The following is a 10743-nucleotide window of genomic DNA, read 5'->3' on the forward strand; positions in this document are numbered from 1 at the left end:
CCAATGGTTGATGATGATGATGATGATGATGATGATGATGATGATGATGATGATGTAACATGCATAAATTACTGGTGGGTTTATAGGTTGGACAAGATATTTTTTAATATGACTTTGAGGTTAACAATAAGTAATGATATGATAGCTAAATCACATACAAATGAAGTTCTAGATGAATGGAATAAGATGGGGAGAGGGTGGTAGAGCAAAGACTTATAGATTCCTCACTCTATCCTTAATTTGCTAAATGGATATTTCCTGGGTGATACAAAAAATGGAATGTATGCCTAGTGAGGCAATGAATCCCTCCTATTTGGAAGTCTTCATGAAAAGGCCAAATAACCATTCAAGTTCATTGTAGAGATCACATTCTTATTGAGAGGTAAGTTAGTCTAGGCAGTTTCTTCTGACTTACCACATTTCTTCTGCTTCATGGCTATCTTACATGAATTACTACAATGACTTTTAATTGATCTTTGTAACTCAAGTTTCATTCCAATCTGCCCTCTTTCCTGCGGCCAACGTGATTTTCTTTAAATTCAGACCTGACCATGTCACTCTGATTCAATTCACTCTAATGGCTCCCTGTTACCTCTAAGGCCATTACAACTTTCTCCCCTCCTACCCTTCTAGTCTTCTTATACATTATTCACCTTTAAATATTCTATAGACCAGTCATACAGGGCTACTTGATCTATCTATCTATCTAGTGGTTCATCTCCTCTTTCCAAGTTCTTGCACTGTCCCTATGCCTGGGATGGAATCCTTTCTCTCCATCCAATACCCTTTGGAATCACTGGTTTTCTTCAAAACTCAGTTCAAATGATACCTTCTTTAGGAAGTCTTTTTTGATCATCCCATGCACCAGAGCCTTACCTTCTAAGGTATCTACTCTATATGTTCCACATACATGTATGCATACATGTTGTTGTTCAGTCATGTCCAACTCTCTGTGACCTTATTTGAGATGTTCTTAGCAAAGATACTGGAATGGTTTGCCATTTTCTTCTCTAGCTCATTATATAGGTGAAGAAACTGAGGCAAACCGAGTTAAGTGACTTGCCCAGGATCATACAGCTAGAGCACGTCTGGGGCCAAATTTGAACTCAGGTTTTCCTGATTTCAGACCTGATACTCCAATGCACTACCTAACTGCCTTACAAACATGCTTACATAAACATATACATTTACACATATGCAAACATACCCTTAAATGTCTCTATATATGTGCATATATGTATATATACATACATATATACATTCACAAATGTGCATGTGTAGATAGATTTAGATAGATAGATGGTAGTATATTTTATCCCCCCCATTAAAATATAAGCTTCTTGAGGATGGAAAATATTGTTCTTTTTTTCTTTGTATCTCTAGAACTTGATACAGCGTCTATCATATAGTCAGTGCTTAATAAATACTTGTTGACTGATTGACAAGGTCCTTCTAGTGACTGGTTTGACTGTATATTTAACCCTTTTGTCACTTTTCCTGAAGTAATATAATTTTTTTTTCCTTTTGATAATCATAGAATCTTAGATTTGGAAGGGACCTTAGAAATTATGGAGTTCAATTTTCCACCTTGTAGAAGTATATGCATATAGATATGCATACACACACACACATATACATACACATATGTATACCTGTATGTATGAAATACCTGATTGATGGCATTTTCATTGGTTTTTCTCATGCCTAAATGTTCTCTTTCCTCATCTCTACCTCCAGGCTTTCATAACTTCCTTTAAAATTCTATCTTCTACAAGAAGCCTTTCCCAATGCCCTTTAATGCTAGTACCTTTCTTCTGTTGATTATCTCTGATTTATCTTGTATGTGTTTTATTTGTATGTAATTGTTCGTGTGTCATCTCCCCTACTAGACTGTGAACTCCTTAAGATTAGGGACTGTCTTTAGCCTTTCTTTGTATCCTCAGTGCTAGTACAGTGCCTGTCATATGATAGGTGCTTAAGGCATGTTTATAAACTTACTGACTGATTGAACCTCTGTGTAAATAATAATCAATCAATAAAAATTTACTAAGCGTCTATTATGTGCCAGGCATTGTACTAGTTGCTATAGCTATAAAAAGAGGCAAAAGACAGTCTCTGGCCTCACAGAGCTTACAATCCAATGGAACAAATAAATAGTCATATAAGAATAAATCACAAACCAAGGTCTTTTTCTTACTGTAATACATGGATATCAAAGTGTTTATTGGCTTAAATTTCTATGAATCTTGGAGATCATTTAATAAAACTCCATTCAACAAGTGAGAAACTAAGGTGCAGAGAAAGTGGTTTTCGCCAAGTTTGCTAGACGATGTGTGGCCAAGGTAGAGTTACAACCTGGATATCTTGATGCCCAGTTTAGCTTTTTTTAGGTAAAACACACTACTTCCAGTAATGGAAAGTCCATTATCTCATAAGGTAGCCTCAGTCATACGCATGCACATATATTTACATATATATGTATATATTTGTATGTATTATGTATATATATATAAAATGCAAATTTGATTTAACTAAAACCTACCTTCTTGTAAAATGTACCATTGCTCCTTCAAACGTCTGAAGCTGTACAAATTAAGTATAGTCTTTCTTCCATATGACATTATTGAAAATATTTAAAGATTTGTCATGATCTTTTTGCCCCTATGTATTCTCTTTTTCAGGCTAAACACCCAAAGTTTCTTGGGTTTTCTGTTCATCATCATCAAAGCTTTCATACTTTCCCTGTCAATCAATCAACATTTATTTAATACCTATGAAATGATAGATATTGTGCTTGTCATTATCCTAGTAACCCTGGGAATGTGAGTCTCACAGAATCACAGAATTTCAGAGTTGGAAGATACATCAGTGACTATCTAATCCAACACAAACTTAACAGATGACCTCCAGTCTTTGCCTGAAGACCTCCAATGTCTTGAAACCATCTTCATCCTGAAATAGTTGATCTCATTTTGAGATGACTCTATTTATTAAAAAAAAATTCTTGACATCAAATTTTATTTCACTTCTTTACAACTTCCACCCATTGCTTCCACTCATTAATCCACCCCTTAGAAGCAAGAAAAAAAGATGAATTCCACTTCTAATTGGCTGCCTTTAAAATTATTGAATCCATCATTTTCTTTTCCCTGTTTTCTCATCTTCAGCCTAAGACTAAGTCTGATCATCATACGGTAAGATCTTGAGTACCTTCTTCATTTTGCTTCCCCTCCTAGGGACACACTTTAGCAATGCGTTTCCTAAAAAGTATTACCCCAAATAAATTGAAATATTGTAGATGTGGTCTTTCAGATGAATATTGGAAACATTATTTTCATTGATTTGGATCCTATACTTTTTTAAAATGGGAATAAGTTTCCATTAGCTTTTTTAGTAGCCATCTCACACTGTAGGCTCATAAGGAGCTTGCAATTAACTAGAACCTACTAGATAATCCCTTTAATAAGCTTTAAAATATTTGCTTTTAAGGGAAAACATTTGTTACATGGACTCATATGTATTATACACACAAATACACACATACACACACAATCTAAAATCATTCCAAAAGTTAAAAGTCACTAAGCAAAAAGCCTTGAAGTGCGTATGGATGGTGAATTGTCTTCCAATTTTTACAATTACTTTTTAAAAATCTAATTAACCTAACCTAATCCATCTGAAGTTTTGTTCACTTGTTGGCAAGATAAGATCTGGCTATGAGAAGGAAACCTAAAGTCAGATGTAGCCTTTGATCTTTGTTCATGCCCATAAGATGTACAGATGTTGCCTTAAAGTACTCCAGGAGTACTGCAGTTTTTGTAAACTGAGGGATTTGAGAAAGGGCTCATAAATTTTCCAAATGAGAAAACTGCTATGATAGCCATCTTTAATACTATTTGGATAACTGTTCTCTCTAAACTACATTTACTATCTTTCATCATGTGAGCTCAGACCCATTTGTTTACCAAAGTGCTTACTAAAGGGAATTGATTGGTGAGCATGCCATTTAGGTGCTGCTGGGAAGACAGAAAAGTCTTTTTATTGCTTCCATTAGCATGCTTAAAAAGTTGTTTTAATTATTGTTTTCATGGATGTGCCTGGCAGCACATGGGCAAAGACATTTCAATTGACAAGTAAATAAATTATTAATTAAAACAGCTTCCTTGAATGCCTGGCATTTTTTTTTCCTTGTGCATTTAGAAATGATGAATTGTAGCTCTGGCTTGATTTATAATCAACAAGGAAATTAAATTCTCTTGGAAGAGCTAAATAGGTTACTCCTTATTTTAGACCAAAAAGAATCTTTAAACATTTAAATTCAGTATTCTGATTATCCTCATCAGTTTATAAAACTGATGATCTTGATAGATAATGTAACTGTGTTTGAGGCCAGAGGAATCTTGATCATCTTCATGTGAATGAATTGCTGTGAATTTTCTATTACAATAGAATCCTTTGCCACCCAGGATAATTCTGAGCCATCACCCCCCTACGCAGCTCCAACAGAGCCTTGATAGAATTGTGACTAATAGACTAGCTGACCTCTCAGGATACTTCCAAATTCAGTGAGTTTATAATGCTACTTAATTTTTACTACTATGTATAAATGAGTCTGTTTTTTATTATTTTATTTTTGGGACACTGGAACTGTTATCTCATTGGTACTGGTAATTTCCCATTACTAAATATCTTCTACCAATGCAAATCAACAACAAACCGCTGACTCCTAATCCTAAGCAAGAGTTCTTAACCTGGGCTATATGGGCTTGTTTATTTGTTTTAATTCATAACTGTATTTTAATATAATATGTTTCCTTTGTAAATCATGTTTTAATTAATGCATTAAAAACATTATTTGAAGAAGGGGTCCATAAGCTTCACTGCACTGCCAAAGGGGTCCTTGACAAAAATTGCTACCAACCCCAGCCCCAGAGAGATGTTTAGTCCATTGAGAGATTGTATTCCTTGTTCTTGGTCACACAACCACTATTTATGTCAGAGGTGTGACTTGCAATTTAAGTCCTCCTAATTTTGAGGACACGTTCTCTACCCACTAAGCTATACTGTCTCTCTATAAATTGATTTATAAACAGTGTAAAATATGTACAATTCATAACATCCTTTGCCCCCTTTCCTGACAATTTGAGATTACCACTGCAAAAGCAGAAGGGGGCTGCATAGGACTGAGCAAACTTTTGTATTTTTTTTTTGTGAGTTGACACGAGCAAACATGGATAAGTTGTGATCTGTATGGCTGGAGTCAACACCCATGCTGATGAGATCACAGATCCATTGGTGGATTTATTAGAGTGTAATGAGAAGAAATTTAATTCATATATTTTCTATCTCATTCATAATAATTTTCATTATTATTATGCTTCTCAAAGCTTTTTAATATCCTTACAAAAACCTTTATTTTTTCTCAAATCAAAATAATCTTTCATAGAAGGTAAACAAACCAAGCTATAAATATGTTCCAGTATTTTTATAGAAATTAAGAACCTGGGATGACTTGAGTCCATTTGATTTAAGGTCTGTCAAGCAGTGGACATGTTATCTCATTTAATCCTCACAACAACTACATAAGGTAGGTGCTATTATTTTCTTTCTTTTACAATTCAGTACCCTGAGACTTAGAGCAGTTAAAGCAGTAAGTATATGAGGAAGGATTTAAACTCAGGTCTTCCTGATTCCAATGGGAATTGGAATATGAAGTGAAGTCCAATATTCTGTCCACTGTGCTACCTAGTTGCTTCCAAATGTTCTTTTGACCTTTATCTTAAATCCACAAAATTGTCCACCAAAAGTTAGGGGAAACAAATAAGTAGTTCTGTTCATTTTTTTATCAGAAGAGTGATTGAATCCATAGCTCCAGTTTAGAAGGCCCAGGGAAAGTTGTGGGATCTAGCAACCTGGGGGTATTCAATACCTGTGTATCATGTAGTAAAAAGACTGTATTATGTAATTATCAATCCTGTTTGTAAATTGGTGCTATTCCTGTAAGAGAAGAGGCATACATAATCATTGACACACTAACAGAAATATTCTAAGTGCTCATTTTAAGCAAGACAGAATGATGAGTACCAGGCAAAAACTAATAACTGACATTTATATAGTGTTTAGAAGACTGCAAAGTGTTTGACACATCTTATCTCATTTCAGTCTGACAACATCTCCCTGTTAGGTAGGCTCTATAAGTATTATCGCCCTGATTGTATAGATGAGGAGACTGTTTATCAGAAAGTTTAGGCAATTTGCCTATGTCACACGGCTAACAATGTCTAAATCAATATCTGACCCCAAATCTTCTTGACTGCAAATCTAGAATGCTATCCATTATACCATGCTGTCTCTTAGGCCTAGGCAACATCCTAAGCTATAAAACAAAACCTGTCTGAATGTAAATATCTTTCTGTTTTTTGTAGGTGTTCATATGTGGGGGAGGGCAGAGAGTGACAAATCATGACAGTTATGGAATCAATCAAGACAAATTAAATATACAAGGTACCTTAAAGGACTCTATAGCAGTCATTCTGCTACTCTTTTTTTTCCTCTCACTTTCAAACTATTTGGGGGCATTCACAGCCAGCATCTCCATTTCTAGCAGAGTGAATTATCTCTTCTTTATGGGAAATTCTTATTTTCTTCAATTATAGTTTGTATTAAGCATTTTCTATGAAATTAGGGTTATATTCCAGGAATTCTTTTTATGGCTTAATGTTTTACAAGTAGCATTGTGCTTTTAAAAAAAAAAACTTCTTTCTGCATGTTCTCCATTTCTTTAACTTTATCCTAGTTCAATATTATCTTAATTTTCTCTGTCCACATTAGTTCTTTCTATCTTAAATAAGGTCCTAGAGGAAAGTATCTGGCTCTTTTGTGTGGAATTTTCCTTAGCAGTTTGCTCAGAGAGTAAATGTTTTTAGATAATATTAATATGAATTATTATGCTATCTATCTCAGTTCTCTTGATGTTTTGAATTTTTTTGTTGTTGGTTTATTTTTTTCTTAAACTAAGTTCTGTCCAAGAGAATCAGTAGAGACTTTACTTGAGTCTGAAGCCAGCACAATTAATTGGGAAGCATCTGTTCTCTGTTAATTATGTATAGTTTAATGAAGGTCCAAATTGATCTGGTCTTTCTCTATCTTTCATTTTTTTTTTCCATTTCTCTCTTCACTGTTCAGAATTTGGAGACATTTGAGAACTGGTTTTGTAATTGGGAAATTGACATAAGGTAACGATAGAGTCTTGAGGGAGCTATTCGGGGGATTTTAGTCATAATTGACCATCTGAGAGGTTGGGGTGAGATACTTCTTCCCAAAGGAACTGACAATATTAGGAATGCTTGTGTAGCAGTATTTGTAATTCTAGCTCTAAATTCCATCTGTTTTTAGTTTGGGGAAATCACATTGAAAAAATGTGCTGGGTTCCAATAAATGTTATATCTATTTTCTTGCCTTGGGATGTACGATTCTTCTTTGAGGCAAGATTAGCTAATGCATTTACTTTCCCCTTGTCTGACCTCCATTTTCTATGCTACATTTTATATGGAATTCCTGTTGCAAGTGCATATGTGATGATGTGTGTGTGTGTGTGTGTGTGTGTGTAATTTCCTTATAGTCATTTTTCTAATACCTAGAAATTAATTAGTTAACAAAGATCTCAAATTTTTCTAGACTTATTAAAATGAAATTATTCTATACTAAATTTGTATAAAATAAAATACAGGGAGTGACATTTTCTAAATTCCAGTAAAATGTGGGCTTCCTAAATTCAGGGACTATTTCACTCTTTCCTTTGTATCTTCATTTCCTAAAGCATTTCCTTGTACATAACCAGAGCTTTATGAATTTATGTTGAACTGAATTATTATTCCTGAATTTATAAATTACTCCCTCACTTAAGTAATTGACTCTCTATTTTGATGACAAATTCAAATGTTTCAAAGATCAGAAAAAAAGTTCTGCCCTTAACTATGTCTACTTCCTACTCTCCTATTTCCCTGACATAAAAAGGAGAGATTACTAATAACAATGACAGTAATTAAAATAATAGATAAATTTTCTATAACCTTTACTATGTGCCAAGCATTGTACTCAGTGCTTTACAATTACTGTTTCATTTGATCCTCACAACCATCCTAGGAGATAGGTGCCTTTATTGTCCCCATTTTATAAATGATGAACATGAGTCAAACACAGGTTAAATGACTTGTCTGGGGTCACACAGTTAGTGTCTGAGGCTGGATTTGAATGCAGGTCTTTCTGACTCTAGATCCAGAGCTCTATTTACTGGAGACTGTGTTGGAAACAAAGCATCAGCATTTTATGAAAAATTCAAGAATCTTTGAAAAAAATCAATGAAGTCAAAAGTATCATTTTTCCTCTACTTTAACCTAATGAAAGGGGTAAAAAGCTGGACCAATTTCTATATTTAACTAGACCTCTTTTTGCCAGTTCCCAGGTTTTCTTAGGGCTTGGACAGAGGATTGGCTTGTTTGCTCATAGGATTATCAGTTTGCAAGTGAGCAATTAGTGCAAATGAATTCTAATATATGCCACGTTAACTCATCTTGAAGTGCCTAGTTGAGATCATGTCTCCACTACTAAGTCATTCTGAATGTAGCTGCTTTTTATCTTTTCTGAGTCTAGCTGAAGGATCTCTTCCTCTAGTTCTGGAATCATGCGGATAATCTTCCTGCTTTGAAATTATAAAAGGCCGTTGAGTTTTCCTGAAATTATTATAACCTCATTTTCATTTCACTTTATGACATCTGTGAGCAATGTTAAACTCTGCAATATCAAAAATAACCGTTACAGATTGTTGTTAGTGTATAGTATTTTTTGTTATTCTTGCTTTTACCTCTGTATAAAAACTCTCTGATGGCTTTAAACAGATTAGACTAGATACATCTAGACTAGATAGGTAAAATGATTCATAGTTGTGTTAGATACTTTCAGGAGTAGGAGGATGATTTGTGTCTCTGGCTATCAGGTTATAAAACCCAGTTCAATATATCAAATAGCACACTGGCCTCATTTTTTTTTAAAGCATGTTGTTTCTTTTGTCTGAAATACATGTTTTTTCCCTTACCTAGAAGTTCCTAGACTATCTTGTCAATTCCATGAGATAGTTTTTTTTTATCCACCCCAAATATCTGTTGAATGAGTGAATGATTGTTAAACTTAGGTTGCAATCCTATTGATAGAGGGAACCGTCCATTTACCTTTTTACATATTTCATAGGGCTTAATATAAAAAAAATGTAGTAGAAATTCAATACAGCTATCTCAGGGGACCCATAAAAACATGGGTGTACTTGAGCCAGTTCAAACAGATTCATAAGTTAATTGTTAAATTTTTCAGCATGAGTATTTGTACTTGAGAAATAGAAAAGCACTACCAATCAGAGATGGATTTAGTGTTTGTTGATTGTTAACTTTAAAAAAAGATGAAGAAAATGATAATAATGCAAATTAAGTTTAAAAGTGTGACATGTGTACTACTTTTTTGAGAGCTGGTTGTCAAAACATTTACCAGCAAACTCTTGCTTGAAAGTATCCAGCTATTTTGCTGTAAAGGAAAATTTCCCTATATATTACAATTTGGCCCACTATCTAATTATGCTCATAGCTGTATGTTACACAATAGAAGCAGTTATGCGGCATAGTGGATAAAGTTCTAGACCTAGAATCAGGAAAATCTGAGATTAAGTTCAGCCTCAGAATCAATGTTTGACCCTAGTCAGATCACTTAATCTCTGCCTCAGCGTTCTCCTTTGTAAAATTAGGGTAATAATAGCACCTATCTCCCAACATAGTTGTGAGTATCAAATGAAATGATATCTGCAAGTCTGCTAACCTTAAAACATGATGTAAGTGTTAGCTATTGTAGGTTAGTGAAATGAATTAGCTAAATGTTAGTTATTATGTATATTATATGCCTATTTTGAAGATGAGCAGATAGGTGGGTGATAAAATTCTACAATTTGCAAAGCATTTAACAATAGAAACTCAAAAGTATCATAATAGTAATAATGACTCCATTGGCAGCAATGTGATACGGTAAAAGGATTGGACTCAGAATGAGAACTACATTTGAATACCCAGCTCTACTACTTACTAGATATTTGATCCTGGGCAGGACACTGTACTATTTTGGACATCATTTATTTCATTTTAGAAATTCAGAATTAGATTGAATCCTATGGTCTTACAGAAGAGAAGACATTATCTCTGTTACTGATGATCCATTAACCATATAGTCAGCAAAGGAATTTTCTTAAAGTACAAGTTTTGCTAAATCACTCCATAACTCCTTATTACTTTGAGGACCAAATGTAAATGTCTTCATTTGGTGTTTTAAAGTCTTCATAACACATACCAATGTACTTTTCTTGTCTTCTTTTAAATTATTCCCTTCCAGAAACTTTGTGGTACAAATTGGCCTTCTTATTGCTCTCATTCCATCTGTACTCTTGGTGTTTTTGACCTGGATAGCCTCCATGTCTAAAATGAACTCCCTTCTCAATCCATCCACTTCTTGGAATCCCTGGTTTCTTTCAAGATTTAAATTAAGCATCACCTTGTATATGAGGCACTTCTTGATCTCTTCAAATAGTACCTTTCCCCCAAAACTTTCATTCTTCCTTCTTTTTTTCTTTTTCTTCCTTCTTTTTTTCTTCCTTCCTTCCTTCCTTTCTTTCTTTCTTTCTTTCTTTCTTTCTTTCTTTCTTTCTTTCTT

This window comes from Vombatus ursinus, unplaced genomic scaffold, assembly GCF_900497805.2.
Source record: "Vombatus ursinus unplaced genomic scaffold, bare-nosed wombat genome assembly UNPS02014832.1, whole genome shotgun sequence".
NCBI classification, from domain to species: domain Eukaryota; kingdom Metazoa; phylum Chordata; class Mammalia; order Diprotodontia; family Vombatidae; genus Vombatus; species Vombatus ursinus.